Genomic DNA, 22620 nt, shown 5'->3' on the forward strand with positions numbered 1-22620 from the left:
CTGGGCCTGGCAGCTGTCCCCAATATATACAAGATTTGTAATATCCATAGGAAGGCACTACCTTGGTGGGGGGACAGGGGGCTGGTAGAAATCAGGAAAAGCCATATAACAACTGAGTTTTGAAAGAAACTGGGAATTTTAAGAAGCAAAAGTGGAAAGGGGATACAACTCAAGTACTGTGGACAGTGTGAGAAACACCCAAGTCCTCAGTTTGGCTGGATTATAACATTTGTGAATTCAGAATTATGTCATCTTTAGCACCTGCTATCATTCTGGTAAAGTAGAAGAGGGTCTCCACAAGAGAAAGAGCCATTTTGCAATTTTTGTCCATTTTGTGAATTTCTGCTGGGTGGCAAGTCCTTTGGTTCTTCTCCATACTAAGGTTAAGTTTATTCTTGGGCAATAAATAGAATATTTAAGAGGACTATATTTGAATTCTTTCCAGCTCAGTAGAGCACATGAGGGTTTGCACTTTAAGAACTCAGGGTCATCTCCATGAAACGTTAGAATAAATCTTTAAACAGTATAAAATGTAAAGCTAATCTAATAAATTTATACAAAAAATCATAAAATGCACTTGATTGTATGATGAATCCACACACATTTCACAGAGAGTAAGCTAAAGAAAGTTATGTGATTATGCCACAAGAATCAATGACCATTCATGAAAGACAGAGGCAGCATCATGGTATAGTGGATAGAATGCCAGGTTTAGAATCAGGAAGACCTGAGTTAAAATGTGACCTCAAATAGTCACTAGCTGCATGATCCTGGGCAAATCATTTAACTTATTTACCTCAGTTTCCCTATTTGTAACATAGGGATACTAATAGAATCTGTCTCCCAGAATTATTGTAAGGATCAAATGAGAATACTAATTGTAAAATGCTTAGCACAATGACTGCCATATAATAAGTACCCATTATACTGAATAAATAATGATTATTTTACTTCTCTTATTATTTATCTATACTTGTAACCCAGAGAAAAAGTGAAATAAATTTTTTAAATGGGGAGGCAAGAGGGATGACAGGCTAATGGATTTGTGCTATACTATTTGCAAAGTGTTTAAAAAAGCCAAATTGAACATTGTGAATGCCAGTTTACATATAATTTGCAACTTTTTTTTAGCAATAACCAAAATAAAGGGTTGATTAAGGGAGTTCCTTGAATTGAGTAGATAGTTTACAGGGTGGTAAACTTTTATTTAGGACTTTTGAAAGCATTTCCCAATGAAGGGATTGGCACCCAATTGAGAAAATTCTTCTAAGATGAAATATGTGGTTCCCACCACTAGTTTTTGTTTTACAACCTCCATATCTTTTTGTTCATTTCATCTTTCCTTTGAGAGTATGAGATTAGCTAGAAGCTGACATGAGTCTCCTGGGTTAGTGAGGTGAGCCATTAAGAACTCCTTTGGAGCAAAGTATGGGAGTGCTCTGAGTACTTCCAGGAGACTCAGGAGAATTCCTGGCTGTGGCTCTGGAGTAATAATTGCATAATGAAAAACAAAGCTACCATGTAGAGAGAAATCAGTTTATCTAAGTGGTAGGAATGCCTGGACTCTAACTTTCTTGAAGAGCCTTGAGACTTCCTGAAAATTTAGGGGGAAAAGAAAAAAAGGGAGTTTTCTGGACAATGTCAAGTACCTGAACTCCAGCCTCTTGAATTGAGTAAAGGAGGAGAGATGAGATTTCCTGGGCAGTGTGATCTTGGAATCCAGTCTTCAAAAAAAGAAGGGTTTTTCCTGGGCAGTGCCAACCTCTTAGGTTACCTTTCTAGCAACTTGAAGAGTGAAAGTTCCAAAATCCAGATTCTATCAGAGGACAGGGAGTTCCTGAGAATTCTTGAACAATTGATAGCCTCTTGAGAAGGAAAGGATCATGCACACGATCCCTAAAGCAAAGGAATGGCAAGGAACTCCGAGCTATAACCCTGAGAATGACCTACCTACAGTGATTTGGTCTGTGTGAGTCAGAAGATAAGGCTCTATCTAATAATCCCAATTGAATTTTCCATTCTAGGGGAGGACAATAAATAAGGCCCTGCTACAAATCTGAGAGACTATATAGGACCCTTAGAAAATGATACTTTCTGGAATATTGGGAGGTTATACTTTTGAACACCTCAAACATATTTCCGCTCCCTAGGGTAGTGCTATGAATGTGAAGGATTTTAATAACTTGAGAAAAGTGGTACTTACTGAAAAGAAAAAGAGAATGGTTTTGATTGTTTCTGAATTACTATGAGTCCTTTATAATGAGATAAAATAGGTGATGTAATATAGCAATGAGTTAGAGGTCCCCTGATTTAGGGGAGGCTTCTGTCCTAATAATAAATTAGTAATCCTAAATCTTCTAGTTTTGAGGTCTGCCTCAGGGATTTCCCACACTCCCAATCTAAGACCAACAATCTGATTCTGAATAGAGCACTCCTCAATTCATTACTGTCGGATAATTTGGTCCGTGAGAATCAAATTTAGGAGACCACTCCCTGGCCCCGGCCCTACTTCTGAACCACAGAATTAGCATGTCAGTGATAGAAAGCTGGATAAAGGTATCCTCTCTCTCTCTTAGCACACTGCTAAATTCTCTTGGGATATAGTCCACTTGTAATGATGTTATAATTACAATAAAATTTTACCCCTTGACCAAGAAATGGGTTCAAGCCTGCAAATTCTTTTGAGATACCTCGCAATACTGTCTGTGACCCCAAACTTTTGGGGTCTCCTTTCCCTTCCCAACTTCAAAATAGGTACCAGGAGTAATAAATAGAAATAGATTTGGGAGACCAATAAATTGTTAAAAAAAATACATAAAAATTCATGACCATTTGTGATCATTCATCACAGATTTAAAAGTTTTGTTAGTTATCATATGAATTAACAAGGGGAAAGATGAGTTCCCTAGTGGGACTCACAATTAAGAGGAGGAAGAAGCCATTAGAGGGAATACCCTATAAACATATCTTTTTAAAATAAATTATTTTTAATACACATTACTTTGTAAATCATATTGGGAGAGAAAAATCAGAGCTAAAAGGGAGAATTATGGGAGAGGAAAAAAAAAAACAGAAAAAAAGAAGTGAACATAGCATGTGTTGATTTACATTCAGTTTCCATAGTTTTTTTTTTTTTTTTTTTTTTCTGGATGCAGATGTTATTTTCTCTCCAAAGTCTATTGGGATTGCTTTGGATCATTGAACCACTGAGAAGAACCAAGTATTTCACAGCTGATCATTGCACATTCTTGCTGTTATTGTGTATAAATGTATTCCTGCTTCTGCTTGTTTTGCTCAGCATCAGTTTCTGTAAATCTTTCCAGCAAGCATATCTTTTAGAGGGGAAATATAATCTTGGAAGTTACTTTCTCAAGGGAGGAAGGAAAATAAAGATGGAAACTAGGATGTACATTGAATTGTTGAGACTGCCTTGAAGATACTAACAATCGGGGAAAGCCTGGATTACCATCATAGGTGTTTTAAAGATGGTAAACAAGGCAGTTTGGGCTCATTAAGTCTGCCTTAACTATGGTAATAAGACAGTCTGGGAAACTAAGTTCTCTAGATGAGCATTTTAGCATTTCCTGAGAAGGGAAGAGAATAAACTGGTTTCATAATTTACATGGCTTTATATATTTTTAGAATCTTCTTTGGGGTAGAATGAAGGCTATCCTATATCTGATATTAGTTTGAGTGCTTGTATAAGATCCAGGGAGCCTTGAACCCACATATGTGGAGATCTAATCATAAGCTATTTTTGTAGAGTTTCTAATGGGAATTCTAGTTGGGGGTTTTATGAGCACAAAAGTTATTGATTTGGGGGGTAGCTCCCAAGATTAAACTTGATTTATATAAGCCTGGCCATGAGTCACCCCTAAAATTTCATTTTCAATAAATTATTTTTGACCTATCTTTCCTATCTCTTTATTATGTATAATAGTATTTTTCAAGTAGCTATGATGAAATATGAAACTCTAAAATTTTTAGTTTTGGAGTCTGCCTCAGGAAACTCCTAAATCTAATCTGTCTGATTATGAAGAGACATTTCTCAGTTCATTGTTGACTGATGATCTGGTTAGTGATAATCAAATTACTAAGACCACCCTTCAGTCTAGAGACTACTTCCTAGCCCTACCCTCGGGCTGTAGAATTAACATGCCAATGATAGAATTTCCTAGCCCTTGAGCCATATAATTAGCATATCTATGGTAGAAGCTGGATAAAATGATTCTCCTTGGTTCTGTTTTTTTACTGAATTCCCTTACAATTCAGTCGGTTTAGTAATGGCATACTATTACTTCCAATAAACTTTGCCCCTTGACTAGGAGATGGGTTCAAGCCCGCAAATTCTTTTGAGATACCTTGTGACACAGGTCTGGGACTTTTGGGGTCTCCCCTTCCCAATCTCAACAGCTATACAACTTTCCAGCTTAGCTGTTACTTGAGAAGTTAAAGGAGCAAATAGATATGTCCCTTTGATCTATATTTGCCTGTCATTTGCAGCATTTTTCAAGGAATTAAACTACAAATAAACCTAGCTTGCAAGGCTTTGGAATGCTTTTTAGGTACATTAGTTACAGAGTTTCAAGAAGAATGGTTTAAATTTACAAAGCACCTCAGGGAACATGCCAAAATATATTTAAGTGATCATTGTCAAGCACCAATGGCTATGGAATTTATTATGCAGCACATTTTCATGAAGTATTCAATTTCAACATATATTTAGAAATATACAAAATAAGACTTAAACATAGTACTTTGCAGATAAAAATCTTTCTTAAAATTACATCCAATTCAATAAAGGAAAAAACATTTCATTTTTTAAAATAAAAAGCTCAGAATTCTCTTTTATTCCCTTAACTTGTTTCTTAAAAAATAACCACTAGGTATTTTAACACATAGTGGTGGTGTCATGTCATAGATACATTAAAAATTCATATTTTAGTAATAAATGAAATGAGAAATATTTAGATAATTCTGTGAAAAATGACTATTAATAACCAATATCCTAGGGAGATTTATCTCTCCCCTCTTCTTCCAAAGTTTTAAGTTTAAGTCCAGTTTTTCTTTCTTTCCTTTTTTTCTGAGGCAATTGGGATTAAGTGACTTGCCCAGAGTCACCCAATTTAGGAAGTATTACGGGTCTGAGGCCAGATTTGAGCTTAGATTTTCCTGACTTCAGGGCTGGTGCTCTATCCACTGCATCACCTAGTGTTATGGCCCAGAACTTGAAACAAGGTGCTAAGTCACTGATAGAGACAATGCTTATGTACTTAGTTCACACCTTTAAAGCAGTTCACACTTTTAAATGAGTTCACACATTAGAGAAAGCATAAATAAGAGGAAGCCCACTAGAGGACAAGCCTACTCTTCGACTTTTGTGGGAAATTCACAAGTCAGAACCCCATAAGCCCACTCTTTCGGAGGAGGAGGAGTCAAGATTCATTCAAATTTCCACCTTTGTGCTGGCTGTAGAAATTGGGAAATCAAAATTAAAATTTTTGATAGATTTCAGTGTAATGCACAGGCCATATCTAACAAGTTTGCTTTCTCCTTTCCCCTATTAACTATGGCTCCCCATCCACTACCAGGTTAAGATATTTAAAAATTTTTATTAAGATATTATTGTGAGAAGTAGTAGGCATTTGGCTTCCACAGTTATGAAAATTAAATTGGAGAAATGAAACAAATTAGAAAACTGAAACCCACAAGGACATCAAGGAATAATGAAGGGTGGAGGTTACCTTCCCCCCTAAAACTGGAAGCTCCCAGAGGGCAGGAACTGGGTTTTATAATCATGGGTAGTAGCCTAAGATCTGAAACAGTTCTTTGTCCATAGCTTTCCACTGCTACCTTCTCCCTTCTAGAATGTAAGCTCCTTTGGGATAAGGACTGGGTATGTAATGAAAGGGAGTGGAGATTCTGCAACATCCAATTAATGGGGAATCTGGGGAGGGACTTGTGTTTCAGGATAGGAAATAAAATAATGCCTTTGGAGTTTCAAAGGTGTGTCTATTCAACTGAGGCACCCATTCTTTTTTTTTTAACCTTAAGAATGTTTTTAATGAATTAACAATTTTGGTCTCAAATCTGGAAAATAATCTTAATTGGGGAGCAGAACCTGTATCTCAAAATGTTAGGCACCCATTCTTGCAAGAATATAAAATAAATCTTTCCTGAATTCACTTGTGAGTCAGTAGAATTCTTGGTAATATATTTTGCTTCTTACATTATTATGTTGACATCATTCTCATTACACATCATCTTCAGTCAAATTCTTTATACTTAAATTTTTCTAGATAATTGCTGGTAGTTCAATAAGAAACATCTGGCACAGTAGTGGCAAGGGTTTGCTATAAGATTTGTAGCAAATGCTACTGTTGCTTACAGATAGCAAGTAGTGTTTGTCAAGTGTTCAAAATCTTTTTCATATTCCTCTCTAGCTAATAATTCCTTTACTACACTGTATCCCTTCAAAAAACGAACTTTACCATCAGCATTTTTAGGGTCAAGTAACTTGGAATGTTGAACTCTCTAGCAAGATTTTGTTTCTTTCTTCACACTCAGAGGCCTTTTTTGAAGCTGGAATAGCTTTTGACTTTTAAAATAAAAATAAACACAGTGGCTGATAAAAAAAAAAATTTTTTTTTTAAATTTGCCTCCAAAGTTCTTGCTCTGTTCCAGATAGAAGAGTCAGTAGCAGCACCTTCTCCAGTGACCTCCATGAGCAGAGATTAGGCCAATTCCTCTCCATTGGCAGGAAGAACTCATTGAAATAAATATTATTTTAATTTAGATTTACTTCTACCAAATATGCTAACTATTTCTGGGATATTCCAACATAAAAAGTGAAACAAAACAAATCCTATAGTCAGTTCTATCTCTGCTGGGTTTCTGTTGTTAACATTTATATTCTATTCTGGGTTTTATCGAATCATGGAATTCAGAGTCAGTGCTTCAACAAGCTCCATTGTTAACTTTTCCATGTGAATATAATACCCCAGAAATTAGCAAAAGCTACAAATCAGCTTGATTTATTGTTTTGTCATCTGGTCTGAAGAAAGCAATGGAGAAAATGTTAATAAGCTTGAACTTCAGAGTGTGTCCTATATACATTTTTCCTCTCTGTATACATTTTACCAGTACATTGTTGGCTAGTACATTGCCCTGCATTTTACAGCAGATAAAATCAAGGTACAGAAATGTTAAATTTCTTTATATAGGTCATAGTGGATAGTTAGTAGAAAAACGAAGCTTAAACCTGAGTCTTTTGACTTCTAGCCAGTTCTCTTTTTATCATCCTGTTTTCTTAATACTTAAATAATCAAATAAGTTTGCCTTTATGTATTTAGATTATAAGTCCAACATTGGTATAATCAAAATTTTAACAATATTTACGTATTGATACAAAATAAATCCACATAAATCATCACCATTTTTATACATCACTAACAAAATCCAATAGCAAGATATACAAAGAGACATTCCATTTAAAATAACTATTGATAGTATAAAATATTTGGGAATCTATCTACCAAGGGAAAGTCAGGAACTATATGAGCAAAACTACAAAACACATTCCACACAAATAAAATCAGATCTAAACAAATAGAAAAATATTAAGTCCTCTTGGATAGGTTGAGCAAATATAATAAAGATGACAATACTCCCTAACCTAATCTATTTATTTAGTTATACTAAACTATATTTATGTACTTATGAAGAGGTAAAATAGGCACCAGGAGTGGTAAATAAAAATAAATTCAGAAGTGCAACATATTGCAAAAAGAATATTACATAAAAGTTTGTGATATGGAACAACGATGACAAGACATCCATCATAAGTTATAAAATTTTGCTATTTATTATATGAATTAACAAGGAGAAAGATAAATTCCCTAATGGAACTCACAATTAACCAGAAGGAAAAAATCCATTAAAGTGAAGATGCTATGAAATATGAGAGAGTGCCTATCAAAGATGATCATGAGTACATTTTTTTCCCCGTGAGGCAATTAGGGGTAAGTGACTGACACAGCTAGGATGTGTTATAGTGTCTAAGGTCAAATTTGAACCCAAATTTGAATCCTGACTGTAGGGCTGATGATCTAGTCACTGCACCACCTAGCTGCCTCCCATGAACACAATTTTTTTAATAGGGGAAATATAACCTCTAGGGCTTAACATCATAACTTAAAAAGTCTCAAAGAAGGAGTGGAAATAAAGGTGGGAACAAGGATGTGTATTGAGGTGTAGAGACTTCATTGAAGATACTAACAGTCTGGGAAAGCCTAGGTTGCCATCATAGTTGTCTTAAAGATGCTAACAAGGTAGTCTGGACATATTGTGGCTATCTTAACTATGGTAATAAGACAATCTAGGAACTTAAGTTCCCATTATAGTTATGCTAATTAATTAGATAGTCTTAGGAAACTGACCTAATCAGAATTGACAAAGAGCAGAATGGAATGGGGCATTATCACATAAATACTGTAAAATTGTGGGACTACATCTTAAAAATATAAAACCTTGCCAGCAATATTATTGTGAAAAAATGCTTTAAATCCTAATAATTAGAGATATGTAAATTTAAACAATTATGAGGTACCACTTCGCATTCATTACATTGGCTAAGATGATTAAAAAAAAGAAAAAAGAAAAAAAATGACAAATGCTAGAGGAGCTATGGAAAAACAGTGTACTAATGCATTCAAGGTGGAACTATAAACAAGCCTAACCATTCTGGAAACCAATTTGGACATATGCCTAAAAAAACTATTAAACTGTACATACACTTGTCCCAGCAATACTGCTGCTGGGTCTATATCCCAAAGAGATTGAAAAAAGAGGAAAAGGACCCATATCTACAAAATAAAATTATAGTAGTTTTTTTTTGTGGTTGCAAAGAATTTAAAATTTAGGAGATGCCCACTAACTGGGGAATGGCTGAACAAATTATGATATATGTATGTGATGGAATACCCTAAAAGAAATGATGAAGGGAAGGGTTTCAAAAAAGTCTCAGAAGACTAATGTAAAGTGAAAAGAACTATGAGAACAAATTATAGAATAAGTCATATTTTAAAGATAATAAATTTTGAAATACTTAAATATTGATCAACACAGTGGCCTACCAGAGTTCCAAAAACTCAGGATAAAACACGTGACCTGCATTTAGATGGAGAGCAGATAAACTCAAAGTACAATTTGAAACATATTTTCTTTTTCTTTCTTGCTTTTTTTGGACATGGCTAATGCAGGAATTTCTTTTGTAATATATATATATATATATATATATATATATTTGTAATGGGTCTTGCTTTTCTTGCCTTTTCAAAAGGGAGAGAATGGAAAAGGGAAAAAGAGAAAATTCGGCACTCAAAATAAAGTTGAATTTCAAAAAAATTAAAGTATAAAAGAAAAGAAACATGTAACATCTCTTTCTCCTAAGGGAGAGGGGAAGACCATGAAATGGCTCATGAAAGACAGTGCTTTAGAAAAAAAGGATGTGTACAATCATGAGGAACTCTAGGAGTACATAACTTCAGCATGAGAGATTTAAGGAGGAAAAGGGAATGCTGAAACTTTTTCACTAAGTTTCAACCATTATACCACAGCTTTTACACCCAGGAACTTTACATGTGGGGCCACATGAGGGAGAAAAGAGAATGGGAGCCCCCTGGCACTGATGCTACTGCTCTAATAAGGGATAAAGTGGAAAGAAAACTGTAACTAAGAGCTAAAATGGAGTGGTTGTGTAGTCCCTGTTTTCTAAGAACAAGAATGGTGATATTCTTTATCTTTTCTCCTCTCCTTCCCAAGAGCACATGTATCCATTTCAAGACTTCTCTCTGTTCTTTATAATCTATTTTGCTCTTCTATTTAATGTCTAAAAGCCTGAATTTAGATAAAATTGTGGTTAACCTAATGTATCACTAATATTTATTTTATTTATTCAAAAGGCAGTTGAAAGAAATGATATAGTCAGGAAATCCTTTTGTCAAACCCTAGGGGTTCTAACAGGGGCTCAAGCTAAGTCAAAGTTGGTTTCTGTGTGTATGTGTATGTGTGTGTGTCTGACAGCATATTATTAAACTCTGCAAAAGGGGGAATCACAATGAATCCAGACTGCCCTGCATCCTGCTGGGTACAACTAAGCCTACAATATAATGGAAGAGGTTTAGTAAGTAAAAATAGGGGGAGAGTTTACTTTAGAGGCTGATGGCTGTCAATGTTTGACAAGTTGCTATTTTCAGAAGGTTAAAGAGCCCCATCCTTATGCATCCCCTTCAAGTGATGGAATGGAAAGTGGTGACAGAGAAAAGGAAAAAATTGCACGTGAGAAAGAGTGATTGTGCCTACAAGAGGTTGGAGGCTCTTTAGTCAGACAATTCCATACACACTGTGACTGTTAGAATGGAAAGAAGCAGGAACCATAAGACTATATAATAGTGGATACCTTTTTTTTTTTTTTAAATTACAGTTTTTTATTTACTAGATATATGCATGGGTAATTTTACAGCATTGACAACTGCCAAACCTTTTGTTCCAATTTTTCCCCTCCATCCCACCCCCTTTCCCAGGTGTCAGGTTGAACAGTGAATACCTTTTAACCCAACAATACTGCTGCCAGGTATGTACATGTACCCCAGTGAGATCCAAGGAAAAGTTAAAAGGCTCATATGTATAAAAATATTGATATTAGCTTTTTTCATGGTGGTAAAGAATCAGAAATTGAGCTATAAGAAATGTAAGGGAGTTTCAGAAAAGTCTAAGAAGACTTGTATAAACTGATTCCAAGTAAACAAAACCAGTAAACAATCAGAAAGATTGAATTATAAAATGTGAACATTTTAATAGATCAATATAATTATTCATGGCAACTCCAAAAGACTCATGATATAAAATATTATCTTTCACATTAAGAAGTGATGAATTCAGAGAACAAATTGAAGCATATTTTCCTCTTTTAAAAATATTTCTGACTTTTTGTCTCCAGAATATGGTTAATGTTCTGCATGATTTCATAATGGGTATAGCTTTGTTGTCTTTTCAATGGGGGAGGAAGGCTAGAGAAAGGAAGAAAATCTGAAGCAGAAAATAAAAATTAAATTTAAAAATTAAAAAAAAATAACTTGCAAAAAGAGATCATGATGAAATAATATCCTCAGTTTTGACAGGGAGGTGGTCGTTGGAGAATAAAGTGGGTCAATAGCTTTCATGTTATATTAACTTCATGTCATTTTTAGCAGAGATGGAAACATTTTGGGGATTTTAAAAAAATGCCTCCTCTATTGACATGCAATGTATTTTGTTCTAGCACCCGTCACTTTAGTCAGCAGGTTTTCAAATGTTCTTTTCTATTCATCATTTTATCATTTCTTCTCCCTCGCCTCAAATAATGTTTTTGACCTTACATCAATAAGACTTTAAGTCCTCTGCTTTTTATTAGTATAAGGATGGGATCAGCTGATCAATCAATTATTCCACTTACCTAAAGTAAGTGATATTATTTGACAGGGCAGATAGTTAACCAGGTGAATTAAATCAAATGCACTCCAACTAAATGTGAAAAGGCCTTGGTATAATTAGATGCTTCTGAGACTGAGTAAATAAGGACAGGGAGGTGCACAGAAGGAGTGTTTGGACTGGCTGAATCTTTAATAAAATAGAAAACTCCTGCAAAACCAAGAGATTTGCAAATAAGCAAATAAGGAGAAATTTCTAATTAAACCCTCTGAGAAGGAATCACTTGGATGGTAGAGGCTGTCAGAACTACCCCTTTCTTTTTACTCCTCTCTTTACTATTAGGAGATATTCTGTTTTCCAGAGCTAAGGTCCAGCAAATAAACTGTATTTTGAGTCTGGCATAACAACAGGCTTACTCTCTAGATAAACTCAAGTTACAGCAAAATCCCAAAATTCTTTCACACCAGCCCCAAGTGTTTCTCAGCTTGGTTTTTCCAGACCACTTTATAGTTATGAAGCCTTGCCATGAATCAAATTTACCTCATTGTTGTTGTGACCCCCCTCTTTGTCATGGCTACAGCTCATGTGTAGCCACTAGAATATGTATTAAGGCTCAGCCTCACTTCTGTGGGTCACCTCAGTATCACAGTAGACCTTGGCACAGACCAAAATGTTTTTTTTTTTTCTTTTTTTTTTTTTTTTTTTGCTTATAATTTTTTGGTTTTAATTTTCTTGATAATTTATGTTTATAATTAATTTTACTTTTCAGAGTTAGCCATTGAGATAACACCTCTGTGAGCAATTTGGTATTCTTTCAGAGTTAACAGTAGATGCATAACCTCTATGACTCTTTGATTATTGATTTCCAGAATTTCACAAAGGGAAGCACTTTGACTTGGTATTCCTTTTCACAGTAGCTGGAGGAGAACCATAAAGGGTTCAAAGGATTTTGTAATTCCCATCTTCCCACTGCCTTTCTGACTTAGCCTCCCTCCTTGACCCAGAACAACAGCAGGTGACAATAGGAGCACACTGGAGAGATACTCAGATCTACTGGGAGTCCAGCAAATAAATTGTGTCATTCTGGAGCACTCCACAAAGGAGAGAAAAGGGCTTTTAGCAACCAGGTTTGTTATTTGTGGGCCACTCACTCTCTTGTAATTTCTAAAATTCAGACCACTTCTCCCTGCACTGTATGGGTACTTGTGGGAGAGTGTCAGAGACTAGGGAAAGTGGTTTGGAGCAGTAGTTCTTAAGGTTTTTGTTGTTCTGTCGGGTTTTTTTGTTTGTTTGTTTGTTTTGTTTTGTTTTGTTTTTCAATCAAGTCCAACTCTTCGTGACTACCTTTGGGGTTTTCTTAGCAAAGATAGTGGAGAGGCTTGCCATTTTCTTCAGCTCATTTTACAGATGAGAAAAATTTTTTTTTCTTTTTCTTTTTATATTATATATATATATTTTTATAATATTATCCCTTGTATTCATTTTTCCAAATTATCCCCCCCTCCCTCTATTCCCTCCCCCCATGACAGGCAATCCCATACATTTTACATGTGTTACAATATAGTCTAGGTACAATACATGTGTGTGAATATCATTTTCTTGTTGCACAATAAACATTAGAATCCGAAGGTACATGCAACCTAGGCAGACAGATATTAGTGCTAACAATTTACATTCACTTCCCAGTGTTCCTTCTCTGGGTGTAGTTATTTCTGTCCATCATTGATCAACTGGAAGTGAGTTGGCTCTTCTTTAAGTTGAAGATTTCCACTTCCATCAGAATACAACAGATGAGAAAATTGAGGCAAGCAGAGTTAAATGACTTGCCTGAGGCCAAGAGTCTGATTCCCCATTTGAACTAATCAGGATGAATCTTCCTGACTACAGAACTGGCACTCTATCTATTGTGCCACTATTTAGAAAATGTTATTTTCTAAAAACTCAGGCTGAATTGACTTAATGATATTTACTCATAACCATGGTGGGAAACATATCACCAGGAGCTTATGAGGAGTATCCCTCCCTTCCCTCAAAGCTGCTCCTAGAACCCTGAAGGGATATAGTGGTCACAAAAACTCTGGGGACTATCCCTAACTGATTAGTGCAGGAGAGAGCTGCCTCAGAACTTGAGCTACATTAGTTTCAGTCTGAAAAGTTGTTCCTTGTTTAGAACTCATTTCGCAATTAAGTATTTTGTATTATAATAATAAAAATAGCTAACATTTATATAGTAATAACTTTGTGCCAGGCACTGTGCTAAGCACTTTAAACAATATCATCTAAGCACTTTAAACAATATCATCTATTTCAGGGCTTCTTAAAGTTTTTCCACTTGTAGCCCCTTTTTGCCCAAGAAATTTTTACACAACCCTGGGTAATTTGATATATAAAAGCAGGTATACAAATCAAACATTTACTGATAATGAATCATTAAAAAAATTTAAAACATTCTTTGTTATACATAAATTTTTTTCATTTATTAAAGATGATTGCAAATTTGCATACTAATGAAATGAATGTCCTTGTTCATTTTTACATAACATTAAATCTTGGTAGAATGACACCTTTTACTGTTGCCCAAATTGTTTGCAATCCCACATTCATATGGGATCATAACCCACAGTTTAAGAAGCTTTGATCTATTTGATATTTACAACATCTCTGTGAGGTAAATGCTATTATTACCCCCCCATTTTATAATTGAGGAAACAGGTAAACAGCAGCTAAACCCAAAATGTTACACATTTCGTCAGCTCTGAACTCAGGTCTTCCTGATTCCAGGCCCAAAAACTATCTATTGTATCATCTAGCTGGCAACTGTAATATAGGTATAATATTGTAACAATATAAATAGCATTATAACATAGGTAAAATAGTATACAGAAATTTTAGGATGCTTAAAGCATTTTCATACTTTTTCTTGGTGATCTCAGTGTTTAAATGGTCCCCAGACATAGTACTCAAATGTTGTTTGATGTTCCCAAGCACAAAAGGCTGATGTACTTTCTAGGAAACATACATGGAGTTAGATGAACTTTGCTTAGGCATGAGTTGTAGTGCTGTTAGCTATGAGTTCAGTGTGAATAAATGAACAATATGGGAAATCCAGAGAAAGGAAGAGGAAATTCTCTGACCTTTGCATGAGGTCACTCCAGAAAATGCTGAAGTAAATGTTGTAATGAGAAACCTGAATTTCCCGTAGAAGCAACGATTCAGTATTTGCCAATTCAGTGTTTTTAGTGACTTTATAGAACTTAAGTATCATAAATGCTGAGAACCAACTGTATAGTTTTCCTAGACTAAAACAAAAAATCTGCAAAGATCAGCACAGACTAGAGATAGCCAGTCAACACTGGAGAACTCTGTAAAAAAAAAAACCAAAAGACCTCACTTAGTAGTAATGGTAGCAGGTAACCTTAAGTAGAATATGTTTTTTATCCCAACTAACCATAAGTATTTGCTGGTAACTTTATTTACAGCTAGAACCTTTCTTCCCTCAGTGATATATAGACTGATCTGTTTATACAGAACTTGCTTCTGTCTACCAGATGGTACTTTTGGCACCTAGTGGATTTATCTACTTTCCATTTTCCATTATGGGAAATAGCATTACTAATTTCATGGAGTTTTTCTGTTTTTTAATTTCTTTCTACGTGCTGTTTGAACTCTGATGATAGGTTTTGTTCCCAGATAAAGATAAGCTAATTTTTTTTATTGAATCAAGTTTGTTAAAGAGGACGTGGAAGGAAGATAGTGGGTAGGGGAGAAGGGGGACCAAGGGGATATGTGTGAAATGAATGAGTTTTTTTTTTAACTAAAGCTTTTTATTTTCATTATATATGCATGGATAATTTTTAACATTCATCCTTGCAAAACCTTGTGTTCCAAATTTTTTCCCTTCCTTTTCCCACCCCTTTCCCCAGACAGCAAGTAATCCAATATATGTTAAATATGTGCAATTCTTCTGTACATACTTCCACAAATATTATGCTGCACAAGAAAAATCATATCAAAAAGAAAAAAAATGAGAAAGAAAATACAAATACAAGCAAAGAACAAAAAGAATGAAAGTACTACATTGTGATCCACACTGAATTCCCAGTCTTCTCTCTGCAGATGGCTCTCTTCATCACAATATCATTGGAACTAACCTGAATTGATTGACTCAGATTTTACAAGGTAAACTATAGGGCACAGAAGTTAATCTCTGTCCAGTGTTTAGGGAAAGAAAAAAAATTTCTTCCCTAATGGAGAACTCACACAGGGCAAAGGTTCACAAAGTGGTCTGAAAAAGTGCTATAAGGACATTCTTAAGGTTTCTCTTAAGAACTTTAGAATCAATTCTATGACACAGAAGACACTAGCACAGGACTGCCCAGTATAGTATTCCTTCATCAGACAAAGTGCTGTATTATTCTATAAGTAAAGCAGAATTAAATTAGCCCAGAAAAAAACAGAAATTCACAAAGTTAGAGAAGCTTCCCCAAATGTTCATAGGGACTATTTGTGTCTGACCTGGGGCACAGCATTCTGAGCTCCTATTGGAGCCACAGTTGGATACACTGTAACTCAATTCTAGCATAGTGATGCCATTTTGTTCATCTTCAAGAATGAAGAAAAACAACCAACCACTGTTCTAGATATAAGGGGGGAAAATCACTTATATTGAGATCACAAGAGATATCTAGGGAATTCATAGATTAAAAACATTTAAAAGTTGTAAAGGGCTGAATCTCTGAGCAGATGCACTTAGATAACCGAGCACTTAAGGCTAATTACCAATTGGACAATACTCTATTAACATATGCTTGGAGAATGGCCCTGCCCAACTATTCTGTGCTGGCTCCCATCGGTGAGTATGGAGAGAAAATTGTGAAAGGGATTAGAGGGTGGAATAAGACAAGCAGGAGTCACTTTTTGGGCAGTGGAGAGAGAGAAAGAAGGTGTGGAGATTCCTATGTCCATTCTCCTGACTGCTATCCCAAAAGACCAAGAATAAAGATAAAGGACTTTTGCTGATGCTGACTCTGGTTGATTCTAAGGTATCCAGGGTGCTAACGCGGTCATCACAAAAAGTTTTCACCTTTAATTTTCTCATGTACGTTTCATACTAAGAGCTGTCCATGCAATGAGGATAGATTTCTTGTCAGTGAATCAGGAAAACCTGTTTTTTTCCCTGCCTCTAATACATATTAACAAGCAAATCCCTTAACTTTCAGTGACCTGGCAATTCCCCAAATTACTAAATTATAGAACTATAACCAATTTTTGTTGGTAAAGGAAGTTATCTTGCCAAAGTTCCCTATACAAATAAAATCAGAGGTTTAGGGAAAAAAAAAGTTTATGTTGCTCAATTTATCCAAATTGTTTACATTCTTTTGTTGTTGTTTACATTCTTATTAACCCTGAATATAGCATCATATACTTAGTGCTCTAAGGACTTTTGGAGGCATCAAATTCAACCATTATTCAGATGAAGAAACTGAGACTGAGATCTTTATGTTTCTTTTTCAGAGACCTAGTAACTTTTTTTTAAAAATAGGAAGCTCTGTTTCTTTTATGAAGAAATTCTTTTCTTCCTTAAAAGCGAAACATGGATCTCTGAAGTTATTTCCATTTCTGTTAAATCTATAAACATCCATAATCAAACTCCCCATCCTACTTCAAAGTGTTTACTGTTACTACCTCTACTGTGTAGAACTATTTCTACCAATTACTTCAACTATAACAAATATCTTTAGCCCCAAATATATGCTAGCTCCAAGATATATCTAAAAATTCAATAAAACAAGATCCCCATCTTGCTGGAGCTCACCATCTACTAGGAAATAAACATATACACAAACTGCCTTCCCCCTCTATGATATGTGGCAGCATTTCAAGCTCCTTTATTCAGTAAATCAGTATGGAGGGGTTGTCAAATTACTTTAAAGTATAGTTAGATTTTTTTTTTTCAGTGACCTGTGAGATAATACCAACTTTTTCAAAGTTTGACTGACCTCAACTCTAGTCCACTGGAAAATGTCATATGTGACATTGCCAGTCTCTGAACTCATGAAAATATATCCATTGTGGGAGAGAGACCCAACCATGATAAGGAAGAGAAGTCTTTGCTTTTGTGGTATCTGATAGATTTAGACTTCATATAACTGGCTGGGGAGAAATTTAGCTCACTACTAACTTTTGGCAAGTTAACAGGAGAATGGTAGATTATAAATGGATATATTATGGTTGTTATTAGCATGCTTGACACATTGAAGAAAACCATGTTTCCACTTATTACTATGCCCCATTAGCTTCAAGGTTATAGGTGAAAATCAACAATTCTATCAACAGACAAAATTAATGAGACACCCAGGAATGCTAATAAAAGTGCCCCTAGGGTAACATAAAAAGCACTGAAGTATAATATAACATAACTAAAATAAAGAACAAAGCAAAGTTTATTTTGTCCTTTTTTTTTTTAAACAAACATGTTTCACTCACCAAGTGTAACTTTGAAATGGAACAGTTTGTTTCTAGGGAGCAGTCCAAAAACAACAGCTATTCACCCAGTGCCTCTCTAAGCAAAACTCCTTTAAACTTATGTAGAATTTTCAGTCTGTCCATGTTATTATCTTGGTATGATTCCTAATAAACCAAAATTTTTCTTGAGATAATATTTCAATAATTTTTTGGGGGAAAATTCTAGCATATTTTCAAAATTGTTAAATATAATCAAAGTAAGGTAAATATTAAAAAGGTTTGATGACCAACAAAAAGGTCTGATCTAACCTTGATGATGCATCTTATACAAAAGTCATCATTATCCAAGATGTTTATTAAGCAATTGTTATAGAATGCTATAATGAGAAGTCTGCAGTGGAAGTTAGGTTGCCTTATTTTTGCTCTCAAGAAGCATTATATATATATATATGCACAAAATGGATTCAACTTAGTGAACAAAAAAATGAATAAGCATTAAAGAAGTATTTTAAAGTATTCACAATAAGTATAAATTAGAATATTTATTATTTCTTGTTAAACAAGGTTGGTTCTGGAAGAAATTGTGATTCTTTTTTCCTTAGTGTCAAGTAAGTATGCAAATAATATTTAGGATTCTAAGACCTATTTAAATAATGGAAGAGATAATAGTGACCTATTAGGATCTTGAGATGATTTTAGAAGGTGATCTGAATGATAGATCAGCCTTTTGAGTGAGGCAATTAAATGATCTGAAGAAAAGATGTGTAAGATGGCTGAGGGCCTCTGGAGGAGGATTTTTTATAAGGTATGAAGACTAAATTTTATCTTAATATTTGTAAGGAATAGGAATTGCTAAGGAGTTAAGATGTGACTGGTAGGATGGGAGAATACTTTGATAAGGATAATAAAGGACTTCCTAAAGTTAACACATCAGAGAACCAGAGGGAATAATTCAGGAGAGAAATGACCAGGACCTGGAAAAACTATACAGATTAACTAATCCTATTCAACAAGAGTTTATCAAGTATCTGATATATGCAAGGCACTTTGTTAGAAAGCAGAGCAAGATGGATGCAATATGACTTTTAAAAAGTCTATACCTATCTTATCCCCAAAAGCTCTCTATGCTTCAAATAGACCCTGACTATAAAGCCAAAACTACAAAAGAAGATGTGGCATACCTGATATAGGAATTTAAGGTTTCTACATCAGCCACAAAGGGGAGAAAGAGGAAACATGATATCAATTTTATCAGAGAGTGTTTCTGACTCCATTGAGGAGGAATATAAGCATTGATATCCTGCAGAGGTTTAGAAAATTCAATATTTGCATGAGCAGATTGTAAAGTGCACAAAACCTTGAGGAGTTCACCCTTTGAATGATGAGCTTGCAGTCTAGAAAGGGTATAAAATTAGAAGTGGTTCATTTCTTCCTTATAAAGCATTTATAGATAAGTATTTATGTATTTTGTTTGTTCCTCTAGGAGATCTGAAGTTTTTCAATCAACTTTATGGAATTATAAGGGCAATTTTCATTGGCTGACTTAATTATCAATCACATCCCCTGGTGATCTTTAAATTGCAAGCAAATCAGTTCAGAATCATTTTTGGAAGTTAGAGATGAGTCAATGATGGAGAAAGAATCCAGAACTTGAGAAGGAAACAGATCATAAACATATTATAAAAATGACACATAACTTGAATTTGGAAGTTTCTGATTCTCAGATGCACCTTCCTATGACAAAGGCCAATCTTCCTGTATATCACACATTACCATTTCTAAGGATATATATCCCCATTTCAAATTCATGTGGCCTATGGGATAGGGCATCTACATCCACACTGATATATGGATAAATTTCTGATACTTGATGATTGTTAACCTCAGAGGTGGTTAGTGTTTTGGTCTACACCTGACAGAAAGTGTTTTAAATTTTAAACAAATGTAAAATAGCAAATGACTGAAAATATGTTTCATACATATAATCTCAGAACTCAGTGACAGCTTACTTCAAAGCCATAGATTATAGATAAGTGTCACTGTCATCAAGTCTTTTCCTAGAAAATTCAATTTCTAGTGTTCATCAATCTCTTGTTATGTGAATATTCCCAAGTAGTCTAGGATTGACTCAGAGAGCAGCACAAATGATCCCCTTTATTGTACCTCATGCATGAAGAGACAGTTGAACAAACCCTTAAAAGCACATACTTCTCATCCCAACAATTTCTGATGTTCAAGTAGTTTAGAGTTTTCCTTTCTTGTTTTTTTTCCTTTTTTTTTCCATACTCCATAGTCACAAGTGAGATTTTTATGAAGTTTAGCAATGATAGCCAAATACTAGAAAAGTGTTCAATTCATGTAGACTACTTGGATGTAGATGTATGGTGAGAACTTTTGTCCTCTTTAGATCAATGGTTCTGATCCATTAATGGTTTGATACATATGGCAGGCTGTAAAGATATCTTTTAGTAAAAGTTTTTTTTTTTTTTTTTTTTTTTTTTAATAAAATGACTGGAATACAAGAATCATGCAAGATCCTCTTCTAGCACAGCAGGAATCCTCATCATGAATTCATTCAATAATAATCACTTTTGGATGAAGTGATACGAATCCAAATGGAGAGATCCTATAAATAGTTGTTGGTCCAGTCAAATTTAGGAATCAATCTGCAGTTACCTATGTCCTTGATTTTTCCATTATTTCTTGACATGTGATCTGGTAGTCAGGAACTTCTATTGTACCAAGTTTGTATTCATTCATGAAGGGATGCAGTGTGACATCTACACCACAGTTTTATCAGAAGATAATCTGGGCTTGCTTGCTGTCTGTTTCTACATCAAGATGCTTCTACCTCTAGTCTCCCAATTCTTTGTCCTTAAAATAGTAGCAGTCCTCCTCATTGTGTACTTTCTCAGTAAACTTTGCTTGAGATCCTAACTGTAGGTCTGGGCATTCAGAGATGTTCTTTTACCTTGCTTCCATATGTCATATATGTCAAGGTGCTTAAAGTAGTATTTTGTGAGGATCTTCCAAAGTGAATTCAGCTTTTGTCTCAAATAATCACATTGTGTACAGTAGCTCACTGTATCCCATATGCTGTTTTACTGTTTCAGGTTCAAACAAGTATTCCCATAGCATCATCTGCCTGTTACCTGCCAGTCCATTGCTTAGTTGGACAATTTATACTGTCTAGTTTTTGGTTTCTCTACTTCTTTGACCACTAACTTTTGAAGCAGGGTCTAATGTTCATACTCATATGCTGAAGAATTTAGTAAAAGCTTGCTGTGACCAAAATATTCTATTCTCTTATAGTAGCAAAAATCTGGGAACAAAGTAGATGCTCATGGATTGGGAAATGGCTAATCAATTGTGGTACATTAATGTAATAAAGTATTATTAAGGTATAAGATACAACATATATGAAGAACTCAAAGAATCATGGAGAGAAATGCAAGCAGAACCAGAAAACATTATATGCAATACAACAACACAAATGGAAAGAATATCAAGAAAAAGTTAATAACCTAGATACTATGTAATTATAATCAAGCCTCTGATTCCTGAGAAGAGTCCTCTTTTGCAGAGTCAGGGTATGGGTATAAAATATTGTATATACTGTCAGACGCAGTCAATTTACAAGTTTTGCTGAGCTGCTTTTTTTTTCTTTCTCAATATGTTAAAAACAAAGTGGGGGAGGAAAGCTACATTTTGGAAAAGACTTATGTTATCTTTTGCAAAGCAAAATAATAATAATAATTAATAAAATAAGTAATAATAAGAAATTTTCTTAAGCTTGCTGTGGAGTCTCTACTATGTCCAATCACTTCTCTAGTCTACATATGTGCTTTAATACTTTCCCATCAGAGCCTTCAGATTTCTGATCTCATACTAAATAAAAATCTGGCCCCTGAGACCACATTCAATAGCCTCATTCATATCTCTACTTCAGTCATTTATACACTGTTGTAATGTCTCTGTACAGCACATCCTATTCAGGAATCAAATGGTTTTTCACCAGGTAAATATAGCAACTGTAACCAAAATGATTGTAATTTGTCAAATTGAAAGCCTTGCTCTGTACCTATAGATATCAACTTTTCCTCTCCATTGCATACTAACTTCAAACAATCCTTTCCTTTGTAAGATAGTCTGGAATTTCAAATCTCTCTCTTCTTCAGTGATGATTTTTGTCATTAGTTACCAGATATTCTCTGACTCTTTAACTTTTTAGGACTACCAGAAGATATCCCTTATTCAGGTAGTTTATAGATGACAAGGAGGTTTTCCCATGTTTACTAACTGCTTTATATCTTCTCAAATCATTCACCAACCTATTCAAGGATGTAAATTTGTCTTTAGACAAGCTAGACATTCCTAAGTATCAAAAAGCCTCAGTGATCACTTAGTTCAATGGCCTCATACTAGTGTTGTCAACTTTCAACATTTCTGTAGCTTAAGGGGCAAATCAATAAATAATAATAAGAAAGTAAGCAATAAGAAAGCTATATAGCTGTTTCTAAAATAAAAACATTAAATCTTATTCATTAGCATAAATTCAAGGTAAATTCTGTAAATTAAATGGCTAACTTCTGTTGTAGCAGATTAGACTGTTAGAATAAATTCCAGGTACATGGTTGTAAACTAAAAGTAAATAAGGAAGTTGTTCTCACTGATTTAAAATTTATC

At 34.7% G+C, this 22620-nt stretch overlaps 1 protein-coding gene across 3 annotated transcripts in view; it reads right to left on the reverse strand.

The window, feature by feature from the left end:
- The window catches only part of RHOBTB3 (Rho related BTB domain containing 3), a 145274-nt gene that overhangs the window by 100305 nt on the left and 22349 nt on the right, over nt 1–22620 (reverse strand). The gene's annotated exons all lie outside the window — the stretch shown is intronic.

This window comes from Sminthopsis crassicaudata, chromosome 1, assembly GCF_048593235.1.
Source record: "Sminthopsis crassicaudata isolate SCR6 chromosome 1, ASM4859323v1, whole genome shotgun sequence".
Classification (NCBI taxonomy): Eukaryota; Metazoa; Chordata; class Mammalia; order Dasyuromorphia; family Dasyuridae; genus Sminthopsis; species Sminthopsis crassicaudata.